This window comes from Monodon monoceros, unplaced genomic scaffold, assembly GCF_005190385.1.
Source record: "Monodon monoceros isolate NGI ecotype Baffin Bay Population unplaced genomic scaffold, NGI_Narwhal_1 Super_Scaffold_13, whole genome shotgun sequence".
In the NCBI taxonomy this organism is placed as follows: Eukaryota; Metazoa; Chordata; class Mammalia; order Artiodactyla; family Monodontidae; genus Monodon; species Monodon monoceros.
Genome location: NW_021703769.1, coordinates 43579789 through 43602268, shown reverse-complemented (window position 1 = coordinate 43602268; position 22480 = coordinate 43579789). Strand labels below are relative to the sequence as shown.

Genomic DNA, 22480 nt, shown 5'->3' with positions numbered 1-22480 from the left:
TTTTTTAGATTCCATATATATGTGTTAGCATACGGTATTTGTTTTTCTCTTTCTGACTTAATTCATTCTGTATGACAGACTCTAGGTCCATCCACCTCACTACAAATAACTCAATTTCATTCCTTTTTATGGCTGAGTAATATTCCATTGTATATATGTGCCACATCTTCTTTATCCATTCATCTGTAGATGGACACTTAGGTTGCTTCCATGTCCTGGCTATTGTAAATAGAGCTGCAATGAACATTGTGGTACATGACTCTTTTTGAATTATGGTTTTCTCAGGGTATATGCCCAGTAGTGGGATTGCTGGGTCATATGGTAGTTCTATTTTTAGTTTTTTGAGGAATCTCCATACTGTTCTCCATAGTGGCTGTATCAATTTACATTCCCACCAACATTACAGGAGGGCCCCCTTTTCTCCACACCCTCTCCAGCATTTATTGTTTCTATATTTTTTGATGATGGCCATTCTGACTGGTGTGAGGTGATACCTCATTGTAGTTTTGATTTGCATTTCTCCAGTGATTAGTGATGTTGAGCATCCTTTCATGTGTTTGTTGGCAATCTGTATATCTTCTCTGGAGAAGTGTCTATTTAGGTCTTCTGTCCATTTTTGGCTTGGGTTGTTTTTTTTTTTAATATTGAGCTGCATGTGCTGCTTGTAAATTTTGGAGATTAATCTTTTGTTAGTTGCTTCATTTGCAAATATTTCCCTCTCTTTTCCATTCAGGAATTCAGGGATGCAGGGGTCTTTATGAAGGTGGTAGCAGCAGGGCCCCTAACCTCAGGGCACCAGCTGAACGGAGATTCCCCTGTTACTTTTGGGTTTGATTTGTTAGCTGCCTCCATTAGGGAGTAGCAGCTCCTTGGTCTCTCCAAGCACCCAAGTGGGGGCCTCCATTTTCAGCCACAGAGGACCAAGAGAAGTGGATACAGCAGCCAAAAGAGGGGGGACTTCTATCAATTAACTGTGAGCTGCGGGCTGGGGATGGAGTAATGAGAAAATTGAGGGAAGTGGTGATTTTGACTGTGAGAAGTTACACTGAATTACATTTAAACTTTTAAGAGGGAAAAAAAGTCTACAAATGTTAGACGACTATATAAGGAAGTATTCACTGCTGGGTTGTTTTAAGATACATTCTCTATCCAGGACCTTGTAATAAACCTTGAAAACAGCACAGTGGCATTTCTTAGCCGAAACCAGTGAAATGCGTCTGGCCATAATAGCATTTTCTCAGTCGGCGCAAAATCATGAATCACCCGTTTCTCTAAGGACTTCATTAGTTTCAATGCAAGAGACTCTAATTCCCCCCCCCATTTATCTTATGGCAATAAAAACCATTTACTTACCATGGATGCCAAAGAATAGATTAAGCTGATAAAAAAAAAGTATAAGATTACCACGTGCAATTTACTTGGCAGATGGAGGTATTTTACCATTTTATCAAGTTGTTCTCTCTCTGGAGGGAAGCTGTGTGTTGATACTTCACAACCGAGACCAAGCTGGGGCCAGTCAGACGTCAGTGTTAGGGGAGGTGAAGACTGATCATCGCTGTGGACCAGGGAATGCTCTCCTTGCATCACCAAAGAAGATAAGAAAGAATCTTTCCTTACACTCTCTAAATTTAACAAAGTTGTAAGTGTGCTTTGGCAGCATATAGAATAAAACTGGAACAATACAGAGAATAGCGTGGTCCCTGCACAAGGATGACACACAAATTCATAAAGCATTCCTTATTTAAAAGAAAAAAGGTTTTTAAGTATACTGCTATAGTAAAAAGAACCACACACACATACAAACAAACATAAACACACACACAATAAAACAATATTATAGGTGGCAAAAATAGGAAGATGGAGTCTATAGATACTACCTATACTTCTTAAATTAAGACATAAGTGTACTTATTATTCATAGGTGTGACATACGAATAATAATGACAACTAAAAATGTACTATAATTCCTCCAAATTACTGGAAGGCAAACACACGTATACCTCAAATATCAAAAAGAAAAGAAAAGAGAGAAAGAAAGAGAAAGAGAGAGAGAAAGGAAAAGAAAGGGGAAAGCAAAGCAAAGAAAGGAAAGGCAATTTTTAGAGCAAATGATGGAAATAAAGAGTATATTGAAAACAAATAAAAATCTCAAAAGTAAAGCTAGTAACATGTAAAACATAAAACGGCATGTTTGATTAGTACATTTGGATGACATGACACTAATAAATGTAGAATAAATGTAAATAAAATGTAAATAAAAAAGAAACTAATGAAATCAGATTAGACAAAGAGTGACCAAGCAAATGTTAACAAAGAGAAAGCTAGGAGTCACAGCAATAATATCAGACAAAGATAAAGTTAAAGCAAAAATGATAAACTAACACACAAAGGATACCAAATATGAATACATGGTCTCACCTACAGTGATAATGCAACTGTATTTTATGCAGTAAATAACATAGGAAAACAACATAAAGCATAAATCTAGAAACTTCTAAAATAAATCAACAAAAACCAGACGTAGTATGAGACCAACTCATCCTTATGATATCATGACTGATCAAGTGGATAAAATTTCTCACTTAATTAAGGAGGTAGAGTCATGGTTCTGAAGCCTGAATTACCCTCAGCCCAGGTGAGTTTGTTCAAACACAAATCACTGGGCCCCACCCAAGTGGTTCTGCTTCATTTGGTCTGGGTGGGCTCTTGTGCCCTGTTCAGATGGAAATTCAGTAGAGAAAACTATCTGAGAAGAGATGATGCCATTGAAAAGTGTGGAATCATGAAGATGAGGTTGATTCGACAAAGAACTGGTAGCAGAAATCTCCAGGAAGCTGCAAGGTTTATGCGTGTGGTTTCAGCACCCAGATCTTTGACAGAGAGCCCAAGGGACTCTCAGCAGAGCCTTGAGCTGACTGCAGCCCCAGCATGAAAGCCGCCAGCAGTGGGGTTCAGAGAAGGGATATGATTCCCTTAAGTCTGCACAAGAGGACAGAGGGGGAATTTTGCCCCCAAAGTCTCTGTTTCCAAAATGCAGGCACATTTTGTTACCCCTGGGGGAGAACGGGGCAGAATTCCTCATCCTCTGTGGGTCTGTCCATCTTGCTCTTACCTCTCCTTAGCTTCTGAGGTGGTAAAATTTTCCTCAAAAGCTGCTATTTCTGCCCCCATTTAAAAAAAAAAAATCTGTGTTTGGCCACATGCCAAGCCCTTTACACATGTTCCTTTGCTGTGTGACCCTGTGAGGCACACCTTCCATGACCCCCATGTTATGGGTTGGGTATCCGAGGTCGGCGAGTTCACCTGCCTGGACATGGGACACATGGAGAAGGGGCTCAAACCCCCATCCACCTTGACCCAACATAAGAGCCACACGACACTCCTCACTGCCCCCTTCTTGTCTGCTAACTCTCTTTCCTTTGCATTTGTCTCTTTCTCCCAGCAAAGAAGGGTAGGACTTCTAGTGGTTAGTGTTTTATTTATTATTATTATTTCTTTTTCCCCAGGTAGTAGTCAAGTTTATACGAGTCTCAATCAAAGCCACCTCCCATGGCCACCTTCCTCCCTCTGCTGAAACTGCTCCTTCCTCTTGACGTTTTGGTCTGGGTGGAAGGTGGAGGCTTCATCAGAGAATAGCCAGCGGCTAGCAGCCCCAAAGGCCCACAGGCTGGTCTGTCCTCACATGGCCTACCGGCCTGTGCTCAAAGCTGAGTGCGATTCTCAGCTTTGAAAGTCTCCAAAAATGGCAGCATCGTTGGCCAGAGACAAGGCTCACGAGTTCTGCCTAATTCTGTAGCTTAGAGATCATTGCCTTTAAGGTGCCTTTGAACTTTCGTGTTGGTTTGATAACTTAACTTCCAGAGTTTTGAAGATGCCTTGCTCTCATCTTTGTCTGTCTTTCCTGTGGATCGGAAGGCAACTGCAGGAGGAGTGTATCAGACCAAGAAATGTGACCCAGACCCTGGTTTCAGCACCATGGGAGCAGACCGTCAGGGGTGGTCTCCAGGAGCCCTCCCTTGCTAGACGTTTGGATAGTTCACCAATGCACTCTGGGAATGCAATGCTGCATTCCACCCTGAAGTCTGGAAAACTCTAGACCTTAAGGAGATGGTCATGTTCCAAATATTGAGATAGCAAAACAAACAGGACTGAAGAGCCTCAGGGCACTTCCTTAATTTCCAACTGTTTCCAAAATGTGTTCAGTTAAGCAAAACCCCAAACGTATTGTGTAAAGTTCATTTCGCATTAAATCCACATGTCAAACTGAAAGAAACCATCTCCATATGAATCTGATTCATTCACGCTTAACTAATACAAAGCTTGGCAAGGAGCAAATTAATAGTCAAGAGGCCCCTTTCAGTGGCCTGAGGACTTCCCCCCTTGCTCCAGGTTGTCTACCCAAGAAGGGAAAACAGGAAAGTGAACGCTAGACTCCTCACCTGACTCAACATCTTCCATTGGCAAGACTCTTTCCCCTTCTTATCAGCAATAAAGCACCGATAATGAGAAGACACTGTCCTTGAGTAGGACGGGCATTGTTGGGTCAAGAAAGGCCCCTGGGCCCATCCACCACACCCTTAAGAAGGGGCTCTCAGACTTGCCTCGCCTCCAACACCATCCTGGGTGAGGGACATTAATTTTTCTCCCCTAAATACCTGAGCAGTCAACTGCGTGGTCTTCCTGAGTCCACTTTTGCCCCTCTTCAGTCTACTCGCTCCCCATGATCCTTTTGTTTCTGAATGATATTGTTAGTCGTGTGGCTGCTCTGTTCAGGAACTTTTGGTCTCGCTCTCACCTACGAGTCTTATGGACTCAGAGGCACTTTGCATTAAAGATCTTTCTCCCATCCCAGCTGAGCAGCCAGCTATTCTGTCCTTTTTGAAAACCTGCTCCTTCATTCCTCTTCCCGGTCTCTTCTTCCCTCACTGCTCTGTTTAAAACCCTGTTCTTTAAAGATCCACTTAAATAATACCTGCTCTATCCAGTTTTCTTTTTTTAAACTTGTTGCTTTAAATAAAATTAGATTTACAGGAAAGATGCAAAAATAGTATGGAGTGTCCCTGAACGATTTCCCCAGCCTTCCCTCTCGCCAGCAGTCTTACATAACCATAGTGCAAGTAATCAAAACCAAGAAATTCACATTGATTCAATACCATCAGATACTCTAAGACTTAGTCAATAAATATTTTTTGAGTGCCTGTATGCACAGGATGGTTGTGGGAAGGACAGAGAGTCACCAGGGGATTGAGGGCAAGATGTGTTTCTGGAATCCTTGTTTACTTAGTAAAATTAATTCCCAGAACACTTTGATCCTCGGCGGTTACTGTTCAGTCCCAAACTTCCGGTGCCTCACACAGCTAGTCTCACACACACACCCCATCCTCCTGCTCTCTGCCCTCTATCTGAGTGATGTCAGCTCAGGAGACAGCGTCAAGGAGCCTCCAGGAGAAGTAGAACCGTATCAGCAGAGGATAGAAAGAATCCTCAGGGGCCCAAAGTGATGACAGCTTTGCTTTACATTTATATCAAAATCAAGCTGAAAACTGGACCACAAAGGAATGTGCCTGCTTATAAACTAAGAAACGTCTACTTTGTCTAAACTCTGATGAAATCAGAGGCACTAGAGGCTGTGATCCCTGCAGTCACGAAACTTTCAAATGTTCTGTTCGTTCAGAAATGGTCTTCCAGTCATTAACAGGGAACACACTCTCCTAGTCTGAGACCCACAGATACTCCAAAACTAGCCACACCCGTGAGTCTTCACGTGAGGTGGAATGTTTAGGTGTGCTAAGGTGGCCACCCCATGGTGGAGGTGGAATTTAATAACGTAATAGAGAAAAGCTTACATAATCACAAACTAAAAATTACTACTTACAGAACAATAGCTCAAACCTCTAAAACATACAAGTACTAATTTCATTTTCCTCCGGATTTACTTCCTGAAAAGGTGTGTTTCTTGTATTTATGTATATTTGTAATACAGACTACGTATAGCTCAAGTGAGACATACCGTGTTGAACAAGTATGGGCTTGTGGAGACCGTGGCCTCTGCCCTGGCGGTGCTGGGAACATCCCAAAACTTTGCTGGTGATTATGGCATGACTGTGGCCCCTGATCAATATCCATGATCAGGCTGAGGGTGTTTCTCTCTGGCTTCTGAGACAGGAATGGATTCAAAAATGTTGACTGTCCCTCTCTTTCCTGAAAGAAATGCTATTTGATAGGAGTATTTTTCTTTTATTATAGTGTTAAACGTACTAGAATTTGATTTATTATCTTTGCTTTTCTATTATCTGTGAAATTGCCTTCTACCTTCTTTTTTTTTTTTTGGATTAGCTTGTTCAGGTTTCACTACCTGCTCATTTGTATTCTCTTAATATGTATTGTTCTGAGACAGTTTATTATATTAAAAAAGTATCTATGCCTTAAATTTAGGTAAAACTTTTCTATAAAACCATCAGGGCATGAAGCCTTTTGAAAAGATGGATTTGACAGACTTTCTAGTTTCTATTATGGTGGCTGGTCTACTAACTGTTTCACCTCTTCTTGGCAAATGTCGGTAATTTATGGAAAAATCATCAAATGCATCTATATTTTTTTAATGTTTTAGATGAAATTTATGCAGAATATGCTCTTAAAGAAGAAGCTTCACATCTGTCTGAACACTTCTTTTCTCTTTCACAGCATTGCAGGTTGTGGCCTTTGTGCTTTTCTTGAAGAGATGTGCATGAGATTGATTTACTTATTGGTCTTTTCCTGGAAGCAACACTTGGTTTTATTGATCAGTTCTATAGGTTGCTTATCTGGGCATCTTTGTTTGATTTAAAATTTGTTAGTGACTACTTTGGTGTTTATAAATGCTTTTCTCTAACTTCCTTTGGTTGTACATTCTTTAATCCTTGAGTAACTTCTAGTGAATATATTTCCAAATATTTTTACTTGTTAATTAAAACATTTATGACCATGGGTTTTCTTCTGCTATAATTTTGGACCAATATACAGTGTCCTCCTTGTCCTGGACTTCTAAAAAGTCCATAATTCTAGTTGTTTTTTTTTCCCGTTTGATCTAAGGACTATTTTTGAATTAATAATTATTATTTATTTTAATAAATAATTATTAATAATTATAATTATAATTATAATTATAATAAAATAATTATTATTATTATGGGAGAAGTGTTATTTTAGTTTCCACTTGTGTTAAGGTTCTGTTTTTCTGGTTTCTATTTATTGCTTTTGTTTCTCTGTTATTCTGCTTCTCTGGTTATTCTCCAGTAAACAATAGGAGATATAATATGATTTATATATGATACAGTATAAGGAATTGGCTCACAAGAGACTGGGAAGTCCCATGACCTTCAGACCAGGAAAGCAGGTAACAAAATTCCAGCCTGAGTCCATCTGAAAGGAGTTTGTTAAACACCATGCCTTGATTGTGTTTTTATGAGATTCTCCTTATATTTCTAACAGTCATTGTCACAGATGTTCACTGACACTCTTGCACATACGTATACATAAACATTCATGAACATTCCATTTTCTTGGTAGATTTTACCTTTGACTTTAAGTGATGCCTCATGAGGTTTCAGTATTGATGTTGCTGTTTTCTTTTTGTAGTATAGTACATTCTTGTTCCATCATTTTATTTTCTTTATTAAATTTCCAATCTCTTTCTTTTAAAAATAGTATAGCATTTATGAGTGTGGCCTCCAAAGTCCCCTCATTCGATTCCCTGGCTCCATCCCGGCCAGTTACTTATCTAACTATCTCTCTGTCTCCTTGTTGAGATACAGCATATGTTAAAGGGTTTGAAAGTGCCTGACATGTAGTAAGAACCCAACGGATGTTTATCTATGGGTCATTTTTGTTACTACCATTTTATTTTCTATTATAAATAGCAAAACAGGGCTTCCCTGGTGGCGCAGTGGTTGAGAGTCCGCCTGCCGATACGGGGGACGCGGGTTCGTGCCCCGGTCCGGGAGGATCCCACATGCCGCGGAGCGGCTGGGCCCGTGAGCCATGGCCGCTGAGCCTGTGCGTCGGGGGCCTGTGCTCCACAGCGGGAGAGGCCACAACAGTGAGAGGCCCGCGTACCGCAAAAAAAAAAAAAAAAAAATAGCAAAACATTTATCTTATAAATAGTGAAGCATTAGAATTTAGTTCTTTAAATCCAGTCTGAGGACTATATATTTTAACAGGGTGAGTTAAAATCCATCCAAGTTAATTTCCACCATCCACAGTGGGGGTTTTATACCTCTGCTTTCTTTTATATTTTCTGTTCACTCTGATTTCTTACTATTTCACTATTTTCCCTTCCTTGACTTTAGCTGGATCCTGACTCAGTTGTGAAAGGTGTGTGATTCTGGAAATGTATCCATTTCAACTGGGTTATCCAATTTTGTAGCAGACTACTCTTCACAGTGTTCTCTTATACTTCTTTTTGTTTCTGTAAAATCTGTTGTAATGTCTCCTCTTTCATTTCTGATTCTTTTTTCTTTTTTTTTCCTCAGGCTAGCTAAAGATTTGTCAACTTTTTTGATATTTTCAGAGAATCAATTCCTGGTTTCATTGATTTTCTGAATTGATTTTCCAGTCTCTATTTTGTTTATCTCTGCTCTAATAGTTATTACGGGTTCCTTGTGCTACCTTTGGGTTTAGGTTTGCTCTTCCTTTTCTAGTTTCTTAAGGTATAAAGTCTGGCTGTTTATTTGAGACATTTCTTCTTTTTTACTGTAAGCACTTGCAGTTATAACATTTCCTCTTAGGACTGCTTTCACTGTATTCTCTAAGTTTTGGTATGTTGTGTTTTCATTTGCATTTGTCTCAATATATTTTTAATTTCTCTAGTGAATTGCCTTTTGAACCCTTGGCCTTTTAAGATTGTGGTGTTTAATTTTCACATATTTGTAGATTTTTCTGTTTTCTAGGTCCATTCTACTGTGATCAGAAAAGATATGGTATATGATTTCAGTCTTTTTAAGTTTATTGAAACTTGTTTTGTGGCCTAAGATATGGTCTATATTGTAGAATGTTCCATGTGCACTTGAGGAAAATGTGTATTTTGATGTTGTTGGGGGGGGACTGTTCTTTATGTCTGTTAGGTCCAATTGACTTAGGGTGTTGCTCAACTTCTCTTTAGGCAGACTTGGAGAAATTGCAGGTTCAATTCCAGACCACTGCAATAAAGTGAATATCAATATAAAGGGAGTCACAGGAATTTTTGGGTTTCCCAGTACATATAAAAGTTTTGTTTACACTACACTGTAATCTGTTAAGTGTACAATAGTATTATGTCTAAAAAACAATGTACATGACTTAATTTAAAAATACTTCATTGCTAAAAAATTATAACCATCATCTGATAATGGAGAGTTGTCACAAACCTACAAGGACTTGGAGCTTTCTGATCTGCTATGCTGCTAATGTCAATCTGAGATAATTATTTCTTAAAAATGTAAAATCTACATTTCATAAGTTGTTCAATTACTCTTATCAGGTATACTTGAGGCCTACATAAAATTTTAAGCTGAAGAAACTCTCTCCAAATATCGCAGCACAAAGATTTCTAACCTGGAGGGAACCCTGCTTCACTACAACAGTCAAGATTCTGACGTCCCAAAGAACAAAATAATCGAGATTCTCAAGAACACTTATTTTTATCGAGGCCAGTGTGTAGGAGTTGTCTGGTTCAGATACATAATTGATGGAGATATTTCTCTTAGACCTTGAATAAGTTTTTTGTTGAGCTGGACAGACTTTTCAGCAAACATAGTGTTCTCAATACTCCTGAGTACTTTAAAATTTCCAATGATTTCTGTTTCTCAGAAAACTTGTTGCTTTTAGTAATATCTCAAAGGATGTCAACAGAAATCTATTTCAGCGTTACAACGTTACAGTGGGTCTGTTTTAGCCTTTACATTTTTATTTCTGGAAGACAGCTCTTTCAGAGGTTTTATCTCTCTCTTCACTCTTACACAGGACTTTGTAAGAGATCCAGTTTATTAGCTCACCCAGAAAAAGGCAGGCATATCCTAGTCAGACTGCCTGAGAGTGACTAGCTTTGTCTTCTGCTCAGTAAATGCTTCACAGCTCTCTCCCTACTGCAGCTCCTCACACAGTTGTGATAAGAATTAGGAATGGAGTGTGCCTCTCTCTACCTGCTTATCTCTCTGCCTAATAAAACACTGGCTGGGGCCGTAGCACTAACTAGAGTGTTTTGTTTGTTCACTGTCTTTAAGTGGTTCCTCCAGAAGTTAAGGGGTGACTCCAGGAAACACCAGTGGGGGAGTAGGAAATTGAACCAGGGGAGGGGAGGAAGTCAACAAAAGGTGTCTTATTGAGCAGTTCACTTCAGAGAGCAGCTGGAGCTCAGTCCCCAGGGCCATCTGAGAGAGCAGGTAGGACACATCCCAGAGTTGTCCCATCCAGGAAACAAGGAAGGTGGGGTGTTTGTCCACCAACTTCTCTCAGTCACTAACTGAGGGCTTCTCCTGAGGGATACTAACTCCCCAGCATTTCTGGCCCCTCCATGGGAGGAGAGCAGGCTTAGACAACTAGAAGTGGCCCACTGGCCAAGGCTCTCAAGTACCTGCAGTTGGCATTCTTAGCATCCGGTCTGCACAATGTAGGAGAATGAGGATGGGAGGACATGCGTGGGTACCAACCACACCTGCTACACTCCCTCTGTACTTCCTCCTACTCGTGGGAAAAAATAGCAAGATTCCAGCCTTCCTTAGCAATGCTCCAGACATATGCTCTGAGAAGGCCTAGGAAAAAAGGAAATCATGATTTTGACAATTAAATCTTCCAGTATGTGACCTTTTCTGTAAGCCGAAAGCATTTCCAAGAGAATAGAGTACTATTCACGTAGAAAGGTCCATTTTCCCCTGGCTTTAAGGTGTGGCTCTGTATACAAATGCTGTTAACATAAAATAAAAGTCTCAGAATATTAGCATTCTCTATGATGTAACCAGCATAAACCAAGCACGCTGAAGCAGCAACAACCAGAGGAGGGGTCTTCTATAACAAAAGTGTTTATTTTCTGCCGACTGCTTTATATATATATATATATATATAATGTATATTTGAGATGTCCTTGAGATGAACTCAGCTGACTACCTTTAGTACCTTCTCATGGAGAAAAATGTTTTTACAGAACATGACTACATCTATTCAGGAACTATTTATCAAGGACCTAAAGTGGGCCAGATACTGTGCCTGGCACAGTAGATAAGGAATAAAAGCCCACAAGCCTTGTCCCCAAGGATCCCACACCTTAGGAGGCAAGAGCAAGGCAAGGAGAGGAGATGCATCAGCCGAGGAAGGTCACAGAGAGGAATGGTCGTGAATGTGGACCCTGGAGCCGGACTGTCTCAGCTCAAACCCTGATTCTGACCCCACTGACTGTCCTGAGACAATTACGGAGCTCCTAATCTTCAGCTGTGCTCATTTCTGATGTGGTAATAACACTACCCACAAGTTATGGGGACATGAAGACTAAAGGAATTTAGCGTAATGCCAGCCACTCAGTGCACAGTAAATGTCAGCTGTTGTGAGTACAGAAAAAGAACTGGATTAATAATCAATTGTCACAGGACAAATTACCATAAATTTATAAGCTTAAAGCAAGACGCGCTTATTACCTTTCAGTGTTTGTGGGTCAGAAGTCCAGGCACAGCTTAACTGTGTCCTGTACTTCAGGATCTCTCACAGGCTTCAATCAAGGTGTCAGCTGGGGCTGGGGTTCCACCTGAAGACTCAACTGGGGAAAGGTCTTGTGGGGTTGTTCCTGGAGGGCTGGAGCAAGGGCCTCAGCTCCTCGTTGGCTGTTGGCTGGAGGCCACCCTCATCCCTTGTCGTGTTGTCTCCCCAGCATGGCAGCTGCTTCATCAAAGGGACAATGAGGAGGGTTTGCCAGCAAGAGATGAGCCACAGTTACGAGTGATCTACTCACAGAAGGGACCTCCGTCACTGTTGTCACATTTTATTGGTTGGAAGCAAGTCACAGGTCTCACCCAGACTCAAAAGGAGGAGAGTCCTAAAGCGTCTGAACACCAGGAGGTGGAGATAATTGGGGGCATGTTAGGGTCTCCTGCCACAAATGTGTTTTAAATATAAAACGGCGTAAATTGTCTGCTTCAAAGAGATGAGATTAATTAGTAAAGGATGAGATTAATTAGTAAAGGATATCAAGGAAGCTTCTTCAGAGACCAGCTGCTAAACTGAGACCAGAAATGTAGGGATTTTCCAGGAGCACCAAGAGCCAAGGGCATCCTGGGAAGAGAAGCGTCCTTTACAAGGGCAAGCAGTGGCAAGACCATGTATTCTCATCCTGGGGGCCACATGGTGGGATGGAGAAGTGGACAAGGAAGGGCATTATATTTCACCCAGTACCTGCTACCTCCCCCTCTGCATCCACGCCACCCCTCTCCCCTGCTCTGTGCCCTGGGAGGCTGACCATCACAGTTCTGACCCCCGGCTCCAACTGGGTTCAAACAATGGTAAACGTTCCAGGAGGTGAGAGGGTAGGAGGAGAGAGAGATTGGGATGCTTCTGTTCTCTGGACCCCTCTGTGGCTTTGCTTCGACCTGGTGGGATCCTTGGACAAAGAGTAAGACCCTCAATGCTGGCTGTGTCTCCAGATTCCTTGACTACCCCTCCCCTTGCCTCTTTCAGGCCTGGGGGTGATGACAGCTTCCTTTGTTTCTAGATTAGGGGCACATTTCTTGTGGCTTTCTTACCCATTGCCCATAATTCTGCAAATGCTCCCTTTATTAAAATGTCTTCAGATTATCCACTTTGGTTGTGGTCTCTGTTTTCTGCTAGGATTAGGCTCACCCTAGACTTGCTGTGTTCCTGATAAGGGATGCTGAGGCCCATAAGTGAGGCAAGGGGACAATGAGGAGATGGTGGAGTACAGGCATGTGTGGAGTATTATCGCAAGGACCTAGCATCTTATGGGAAGAGAAGAGAATTCAGATGGCTTCCTGGTCTGTGCTTGGCCTTCAGAGAATGTCTGTGCCTGTCACCCAGGGGAAAAGTTCAGAGGAAGAGTGGGTTTAACAAGTAGATGATGAAGATTTGGATCAGACACGCAGAATCAGAGGGTCACATGGAGCAGAGAGCGATGTGCATGAGACATGGGACATAGGAGTTTGTAACCAAGAGGGTGTTCTGAACTAGAGACCCAGTACAGGAGGCATCAGTTTGAAGTTTGTGTTTAAAAATGTGAGGGAGGAAGAGGTTGTCTAAGGAGAGGGTGTGGAGTGAGAAAAGCAGACACTTGAGAAATAATTTAGGGAGAATAAAGACCTAATAGATCTATAAGAACACCTGAATATGTTACCATTTTCATAATACAAATGTTTTCCCCTTTTTGATTTATTCCACAAATATTTTTGACCAACTGCTATGTGACAGGCATTGTTCTAGATGTATGTGGTCCATCAGTGGTCAGGAAAGGCACCAGCGTCTTGCCTCACGGGGCTGCGTTCTGGCAGGGGAGGCGGAAAGTAAAAACGAGCCCTAATGAGTCAGTGTTATAGTGGCTTAGAAGGTGATGACAATACAAAGGAAAAAGTGTGTGGGGGGCGGGCCTTGGAGAAGGAGTCTCCAAGGAAGCCAGGTGGCTGGTCTTGATATCAGGATGGAAAACTGCTCCAGGCAGAGGGAAGACAGGGACTCTAAGAGAGGAGCAAGCCTGGCGTGGCCAAGGGCCCGCAAGAAGGTCAAGGTGGAGAGTGAGCTGGACAGAGGAGGAGAGATGATGTCAGAGATGTAACAGGAGACAGAAGTCATGGAGAGACACCAGACGACAGAGGGGAGCCCTGGTGGGGGCACTGGGAGGAGGGGGAGCCACCATGGGGAAAGGAGGATCACCGTGAAGAGGGGGTATCACCGTCGGGAGGGGTGTCACTGTGAGAAAGGGGGAGCCACTCTTGGGGGGGGCACCATGAGGAGGGAAGAGCCACTGTGAGAAAGGGGGAGCCACCGTAGAGGGGTCACCGTGAGAAGGGGGAGGTCACCGTGAGGAGGGGGGTCACTGTGAGTTGACAGTGTAAAGACTGGTGACCCCTTGATGGTTTGAACAAGATAGTGATGCGATCTGACTTCCGTTTTAGCAGGACCACTTTGCCCCTGGTGGGATGTCTGGAGGAGCTGGGGGTAGAAGCAGGGGGATTCCACAGAAGGCCTTGCACAAGGGACACGGTGGTGAATGTGACCACCTGGTAACAACAAGAGGGTGAGGGTGGATGGGTTACGTGCACATTTTGAAAATAGAGCCAATAGGGAAAAAAACAGAATATTTCCTAGGAGTCACTGATTCAGAGGAGGATCATCAGTGGATTCTAAAATCAGTAGTGAAACTTGATGAGAGACAGGATATTTACAAATTCTTCAGGTATCTTCTCATAAGAGATTTATTAATTGCAAAAATAGGGGAAGCCTGGAAGACGCCATATTCACCAGGGGATCAGCGTTGACGTCACCAGTCGTGAGACAGATGGACATTGTGTGCCTGGACGGTACGAAGCACCTTGGAGGACACAACTTTCATTTGGAGCCTTGCCCACAATGTAATATCAGACAACCCCAAATTCGAGGGTGTTCTGCAAGATAGCTGGCCTGTACTCAAAAAGGAAAAGAAAAAAGTAAACACAACAACTGAGGAACTGCTTCTGACTTTAAAACACTGAAATTCATTGATAAGATTGTGAGCCACTCTTTTCCTTTTGCTATAGAGGACATTATTGGGTCAACTGGCAAAATCTAAATTAGGTCTTTAGATTAGAAACAATATTACACCACTGTAATTTCCTGATTTTAATACTAGTCCTGGGTTAAGTAAGAGAATGTACTTGTATGCTCTGAAGTAACTAACAATAAAAAGAGTTAGATGTCATATCTTACTTACATACTTACTTACTTACTCCCAAATGACCAGAATAAACACTAAAATACATAGAATGATAATGCAAACGTGGGAAAATGTGAACTTTGGGGGAATCTGGGTGAAAGATACACAGGAAGTCCTCGTATTACCCTTGCAACTTTTCCATAAGTCTAAAATTATTTCAAATGATAAAAGCTTCTTTTGTTCATAAAAACACTTTCCAGAAATGTTGGGAATTTCCAGGGTTCTTCAATTCTCTCCTCAATTTCTGCTTATGATTAAATGCCAATAGATGTTACATTAAAGACATATTTAAATCCCTAAAATAAGATAACCAGAAAGGGAGATCCATTACTTAATATATGCTTTCCTGAGAATTTATAAATCTTTTCATTTACGTTAGGCAGTGGTTCTTTTTTCCTTGCTCTGTCTTTGAACAGTGGGACTATTCATCTTGTCTTCATATAAAATTAACCCCAGCCTGACACCCCACAGGTACCAGATCCCCTTCCTCTTCTACTCAGGGAAGCCTCTGACTTCTTGCTGGGTTCTCGATGTTCTGGGGAACCCAGTGCGAAAAGTTTTCCACCGGAGAATCGGGGATGAAAATGCTTCTGAAAAGGGAATGCTCCTGTCCTCCTTAACCCCCGAAGGCAACATGCGTTTCATACCTTCATTTTGCTTAAATCAAACTCTTTACCACTTCTTTTGACTGTAGAACTGTTGGGAACCAGGATTCTCAGCTGTGCTACAACCTCTAGACCATTTTTAATTTTTGATACTCGACACATTAAGAGGAATTGTTCTAGAAGATGCACACACACAAGAGAAAACTCATATTTCAGACCATATGGAAACAATAAAAATATGTGTCAGCAGCTCTAGGAAGATGTCAGCAAATTGTGAAATTTAAAGGGTGAGAGATGGCTTATCTAAGCCTGGAGACATGGCTTGTGCCTGGGGGTTGGGCAGCTTCCTCCCCAGAGCTCACTAGATCATTGCCTCTGACTTCCAGCGATCGTGGTAGGAGAAACAGCAATCAGGATTCAGACATCCCAGCTGGGGAAGAGCACCCTGTGGGGCCCTGTTCAGCCCTCGTGTCCTTGGCATCATTTCTCATCTGCAGAGTGCAGTTATCAGACCGGACCCTGTTACTTCACTTTAGGCATCTTTCAGCTCCAGGCATCAGGGACCAACTCAACTGCCTTGAACAAAGGGGTTTCTGGGTAAACAGCAGTGGTGGTGCCATAGTCCTTGAATCTCTCCCCATCCCCCCATTAAAACAGGCAGGGAAGACCCCTATGCCCCACACATAAGCAGATGAAGGCACACAGTCAAGAGGCACAACTCCTGGATGCTATCAGCATGGGATGGTGGGCGGGGTACAGAAAAGGAAGCAACAAGGTATCTGATAGTGGAACCCCAGAGTTCCCAACAGGGGCACTGGCGGAGAGGGCCCCCCAGTGGGATGCGCTATCACTGACAATGTGTAGGATTTTTGTACACAGTGATGATCAAGAGCAGACAGATTTTAGTCACTGATAGTATCATTTTCATATTCCCTGTAGATGATGTACTCCCTGCCCCAGCCTCTCAGAGTCGGTCACTAACATCACAGAAAGAGACAACCAGACCTCAGGGCCTCCTGATGGGCGATAACCACATCACCTACAGTCCTGCCAGAGGCACGGAACCTGACTTCAGTCCAATTCACGGGAAATACCCAGGACCGAGGGGCAGCTTGAGCTGTGCAGGACAGTGCCACCAGCACAACGCATGCTGAAGACCAAAAGGCAAGGCTTCGCTTGTTTCATGACAATTGTAAGGAAAAGAAAGGAATGAAGGGCAATCGACACACCAAAAGAGACTAAAATAACAAAGCAAATTTAAAAGTATGGATGATAATAAACTATAGTATCCAGAGGTGGACATTTTGTTTTAAAACTACGAAGAAATACAGGAGATGATTACTATCACGCTAGGGAGAGGGGTTACATTTAGGGGAGAGAATGTGTGATTAGATTCTACGGGCTTCTGAGGTGACTGGCAAAGTCCCATTTCCTGGCCTGGGTGATCACATCCGTGTTTGCCTTACAGTGCTCATTAAGCTATGCATTGTGTCCGTGTCCCATTTTATAATAAATTATTTTATTAGTGGCTTGAACAACAGAGGGAATAGTTGGCTGGCTAATGGTTAGATGCCACTAACTGGAAGCCCAGTGTACAAAGCTCTAGAAGGAGCTTTGTCTAGCAGCTCTTACCTTGTCACCAGGAGACTGGTTTTCTTTGTCTCTTGGCTCTGTTCTCCATGGTTTGAGTAAGGTTCTTGCCTCATAGTAGTAAAATGACTGCAGCTACCCCAGCCCTAATCTCTTCACCCCACCCTATCCACACGGGGGGGGGAAAAATATTTCTTCTAGGACCTCCAGAAGAGTAATGGAATCACTCTCACTGGTCCAGACAAGGTCACATACCCATCCCTAAACCAATCATTGGCTAAACCCACCCAATCCCAAGGTGATCAGTAATTGATTCTGAGCTTGGCAGAGGGAAATAGCCATATAGCTGGTAGGAGACAAGAGAATGGGGGCTGGAAAAGCACTCCAAAATGATGTCTACTATACACGCCAGACCTAAAGATCCTCTTGACTTAACCCACTGGGTAGCGGGACCAGAGGCGAAGATGGAGATTAGTAGAGAGGAGATGAAGACAACGGCTTCATGAGATGAGTGGTCTTCAGAGAGTGGCCTCAGGAATAAAAGCTATCCAGGTGGACCCGAGCTCTCCCCAGCCCTGAGGCTCCTCCTACACGAGGACTCCACACGTGTGCACTGTGTGTTGGTACCTGCCACCATGCACCAGATGCTGGGCTAGGAGTGTTACACGCATGTTGCTTCTTCAAACGCTCCTGCTCCCACCGTGAGAGGTTCCAGCATTGCCCTTAGAGAAGGGACATGAGGGCACCGACAGATAGGCTGATTGGCCCCAGCTCTGCAGCTGGTAGGTGGCAGCGTCCAGATTCAAAACTACGTCTGTCTGAGGACAAATCAGGTGCTCTTAACCACTCCACTCTTCATGAAAACCTGTCAGACAGACACTGTCTCGCCTTTGGAAAACTGGGCAAACTGGAGTCTGGGGGTACTTGATGAAGGAGGGAGGTTAAGGGGAACACTGGACGTGGACCTGTCATTCAGCAGCAGATACAAAGTAAGGTCCACTCTCCACTCACATCTCTCTCCATAAACTGAATGTCTCTCTCAGGAGGGACTTGCCCAGCACCCGTGATATTCAGGAGCCCACGGTGGCCTCCAGCTCGGCCCCTGTGTCTCCTTTGTGACAAGGACCTTCTGGCAGTGTAGGTAAGCCATCAGCCCTCATCTCAGAAAGATGTTTTCCAGTTTGCAGAATACACAGGATTATAAGTGAATGTGCCAATCAAAAAAACCATATATACATATATATGTTATATGATAAATATGTTCTTCTTTAACAAACTGGGGAAATAGAGACCTAGCCATGGATCTCATACTGACCATGATTTCAAAGTATTGATGAGTATAAAGGATGAGTCCAGATACCTGTGACAACTTTAATATGATATCAAAATACCTGTGATTTTTTAGGGTGACAGAAAGCACAGGTTTTGCTAACACGGCTGTGGTTTGCTGTCTACATTCATAATGGAAGCACCTGTGAAGCTTCTAAGGAAAGTGAAATAAGACGTAGGTTTTGCTCTTCACCCAAGGTCACAGATCTCCCTCAATTAGGAACTCTGCCCCAGAGAGGGTTTCCACAGCAATGGTATTCTTTGAGGATCCATGTAGTGTAGCACAGTGGTGTAGACTAGACTTATAAGAAAATTTTCTATGTAAAGTTTATAAAAAGAGATACAGCACATCAAGGAAGGGCTCTTGTCCTTTACAGCATATACTGTGTTTCTTCAGTTTTCATTTTTGAATGAAATCAAAGAGAGGAGGCAGGTCGCAACTTCTTGTTTGTGTGTCTCTCAGCTGGAATGCCCACGTGGAATCCCCGGGAAGGGAGGGATATTTTTGTTGTTTTAAGCAGAGGATAGAAATCTAATAGTGTGTTTACATTTAGACCATACTAAAAAAGCAGCCCAGAAAGATTCTTTGAGGGTCCTGCATTCATATGCATATGTATGACTAAAGGAATTGGTTTTTCAGAGAAGACATTTTTCCAATTCCAGCCTGCATTTCTCTAATGCACTGAGTTTGAAAATGAAATGAGCGTTTCTGGTGTCTTGTACTTTTGCTTAGGTTTAGGAAACACTTGAGCTTTGTCATAAAACTGGAGCAGTGCAGCCTGGCTGGGTCCTGGTGACATATTCTGATCTGGAACAAGATACCCAGTGATTTTATTTTATTCTTACTCAGGTTTTTTCAGCAAGGATGAGAAGAGTCTGGAGCAGTGCAGCATGTGAGTCAGGGCCAGGCTGGAGGAAGGTACAAGTCTTTCCTGTTAGAATGTTTCTGAACCCTGACCTCCTGCTAAGAGGAAATGCTGTGCCTGCAAGATCCTAGGTGAAGAAGGCACAGGACTTGCTGCCACATCTGGTCCAGACCAGACTCCATCACCCAGGAGCTCGGGCGAGGGCCAGGAAGTCTGGGCCACTGTTGTAGTCAGTTTGAGCTTCTGTAACAAAATACCCTGGACTGGGTGGCCTAAACAACAGGCATCAATTTCTCAAGATGAGGGTGACAACATGGTTGAGTTCTTGGTGAGGGTTCCCTTTTGGGTTTGCAGAAGGCTGCCTTCTTGCTGGGTCCTCACACAGCACAGGGGGAGCAAGCTCTGGTTTCTTGCTCTTCTTATAAGGGCACTAATCTCATCATGGGGCTCCCACCCTCATGGCATTATTGGAACCTAACTGCCCCCCAAATGCCTCACCTCCAAACACTACCACGCTGAGGATTAGCGTTTTGACATACGGATTTGGGGAGACACAAACGTTCAGTCCACAGCAGCTGCATGTTTTCAAAGCTCTTCAGAGAAGGTCTGATAAATCCACACCCTCATTAATACACACAGTGAAACAACCTTTCTTTCTGAAAAAACTGTCCTTCAGTCAACTTCATGCTACAAAATACCAACTATATTTATATTTTTTAAGTGAAAGAAGCTTAATTCCTTCTCGTGGATTATATAAATTATCAAAAAGTAACCTCATGAAGGGGAAAAGTGAAAGCCACTTGAGATCCCATGGTCCAGAGACAACCCTCATACAATCTGGTGAGCAGACATCTCTCCAGATGTACTCCAGGTGTACTCACCTGTATGTGCCCATATGTGTCCACATACATAAAAGGTGTGTATTAAATGTGGCCTTTACCCTGTTTCACATTGATTTTTCAACTCAAAATCTTCCCTCAGTACCAAATACAGGTGCCTGTCATCGTGGGTGTCACAGTAACCCACGACCTATCTGTGAAACAATTTGTTTAAATACCTGTCTCTCAATCGGCCAACACTTATGTTGTTTCCTACTCAGATGAGCAGCCCTGCAGGCACCTCTGCACTCATTTGATGCTCTCTTGAGGAGACGTCCCTGCACTTGGAAGAAGCTAAGATCTCATTTCACACTTTGCCCCCAGAGAAGTTATAGTCATTTTTATTCCCATCGACCCCATGGGAGGTGCACATTTCCCCTCGCCCAGGTCAGCTGTAGATTTACTAACCTTTGCGACCTTTACCAGTCAGATCATTGAAAGCCCTTATAGCTTTGGTTTACATTTATTTGATGCGAACAGCTTGAACCTCTTTCTCTCAGATGTATTGACTAGCCAGACTTAATTAACTAACAAACAAAAAAAGCACACAGGGTATCCTTTTGCAGAAGATGCAGCATTACACAGTTATCAACTGCAGAATCTTGAAAAGTAAGCTCTGAACTAGAACAAATCTTACATTTTCCCATGATGTCACAGGATTTCAAGTCAGGAACAGTATCATTTGGGACTCCTACCTACTAAATATTGTCTTTCTTTTTAAGTGATCGGTGATCTTGGTCTATTTTCCAGGCTCAGTTATTTAGGCAGCAAAAGACAGATAATGGCCATGTCAGCGCTTCTGTCTGTAGAGATTGGACTTTAGCGGTGGCTACATCTAGGTTAGAAACCTGACTCCTCTCCATACTAACTGGCCTCAAGTTGGTTCCCTTTCCTTTTCTCCTAAAAATATTACTTATATTCTTAAAAAAGGTGTTTAGGAATGAGTAAATAATACCATTCTCACTTTGTACATAGAAATGGAAAGAAGTTCTGTTATTTGTCCAAAGGAAAACCTGCAGGTAAACATTTATGTTGAACCCGCACACCTACCATACCCATTTTTCTCCGAGAAAGGGATGGAGGGGGTTAGGGTGTCAACTTCCAGAATGAAGAGATGACTGGCCAGGGTCTGACATCTAAATGGTAGATCTGGGTTGGAACACAGTCATGCTGACCCCTGATCCAACATCCCGCCTCTCCTCTATGTGATAAACAAAACACAAGGTAATTCTAACAGCCCTTTCATCAACTGCAACTCAGAGCCAAGGTGACCCATGGCACAGTCACTGCAAATCCCACAGAGAGCACTCGTCCAAACCACGGTCCAGGAACAGGATCCAAACTCACTGCTGGCCCAGGCCTTCTGCAAGTTCTCCATCCCACAAAAGGATGCTGTGAAATCTCATCACATTTCATTCTTGAGAAACCAGAATTAATGACTTTTTTCAGGAAGAACGTTTCTTTCCACCCACAAGGATGAAGCTATCTTTCTCCCTCTCTCTCCTCCCATAAATCCCATGACGTTGTGCAATCAATGCAAATTAAATATTAGCTAAATAAATCATCTCCCGGTGGTGCTGAGACTGTCGCCAGCCTTCTTACTCAATAGAGACGCATTTGATGCCAGAAATTAGGCTATCATCTGCCTATCGGTAAAGATTTGCCTGAAGGCAAAAGGTTCTAAGTGTACGAAACCCATCAAGTCACAGGGAGTGCACCCCTTTCTTAAGGGGCTCATAACCCAGACGGGAAGAAAAATCATCCCATGGAAAATCCGCCTGCACACAGCATAAACATCTGTACTCCTGGGGCCGGAGGGAAGCTTATATTCAAGGAGGAAAATCTCTCTCCTGAGCACTGATTTCAAGCTGGACTCTGCCAAAGACTCTACAATCGCCCTTAGTTCATGGATTTTCACAACTGCCTTGTGAGTGAGGATTATTACTGCCCTTCACGAATAGGAAATTAACATTCAGTGAATAAAAGAGACTTGAACTGGGATCTAAGCTCTCAAAAGAAGACGTTCCACAGAGAATTCATGGATCTAGCAGGATTTCATTCAGTGATTCGTGAATCAGGCAGCATTCAATCCAGCAGATAGAAAGGGGCTCCGAAGGGTTGTACAAGGTGGGAGATTTTTATAGACCAAGATGAGTGAGAACAAGGAGGTTACCCTGGACCTTTGCTGATTGGTTAAGTGGTATTCCTTCCTTCTATGGAGCAAAGGGCAGGCTTGGAGCAGTTCAGGTAATGTGTGCCAGGCAGGGATGTGCTGACTGATGGACCCAGGCCTTC

The 22480-nt window shown here is 42.8% G+C and overlaps 1 pseudogene; it reads left to right on the top strand.

Annotated features, from left to right (window-relative positions):
• Positions 1-1645: 1645 nt before the first annotated feature.
• Positions 1646-1745, top strand: LOC114895117 (annotated as a pseudogene).
• The last annotated feature ends 20735 nt before the right edge of the window (positions 1746-22480 follow it).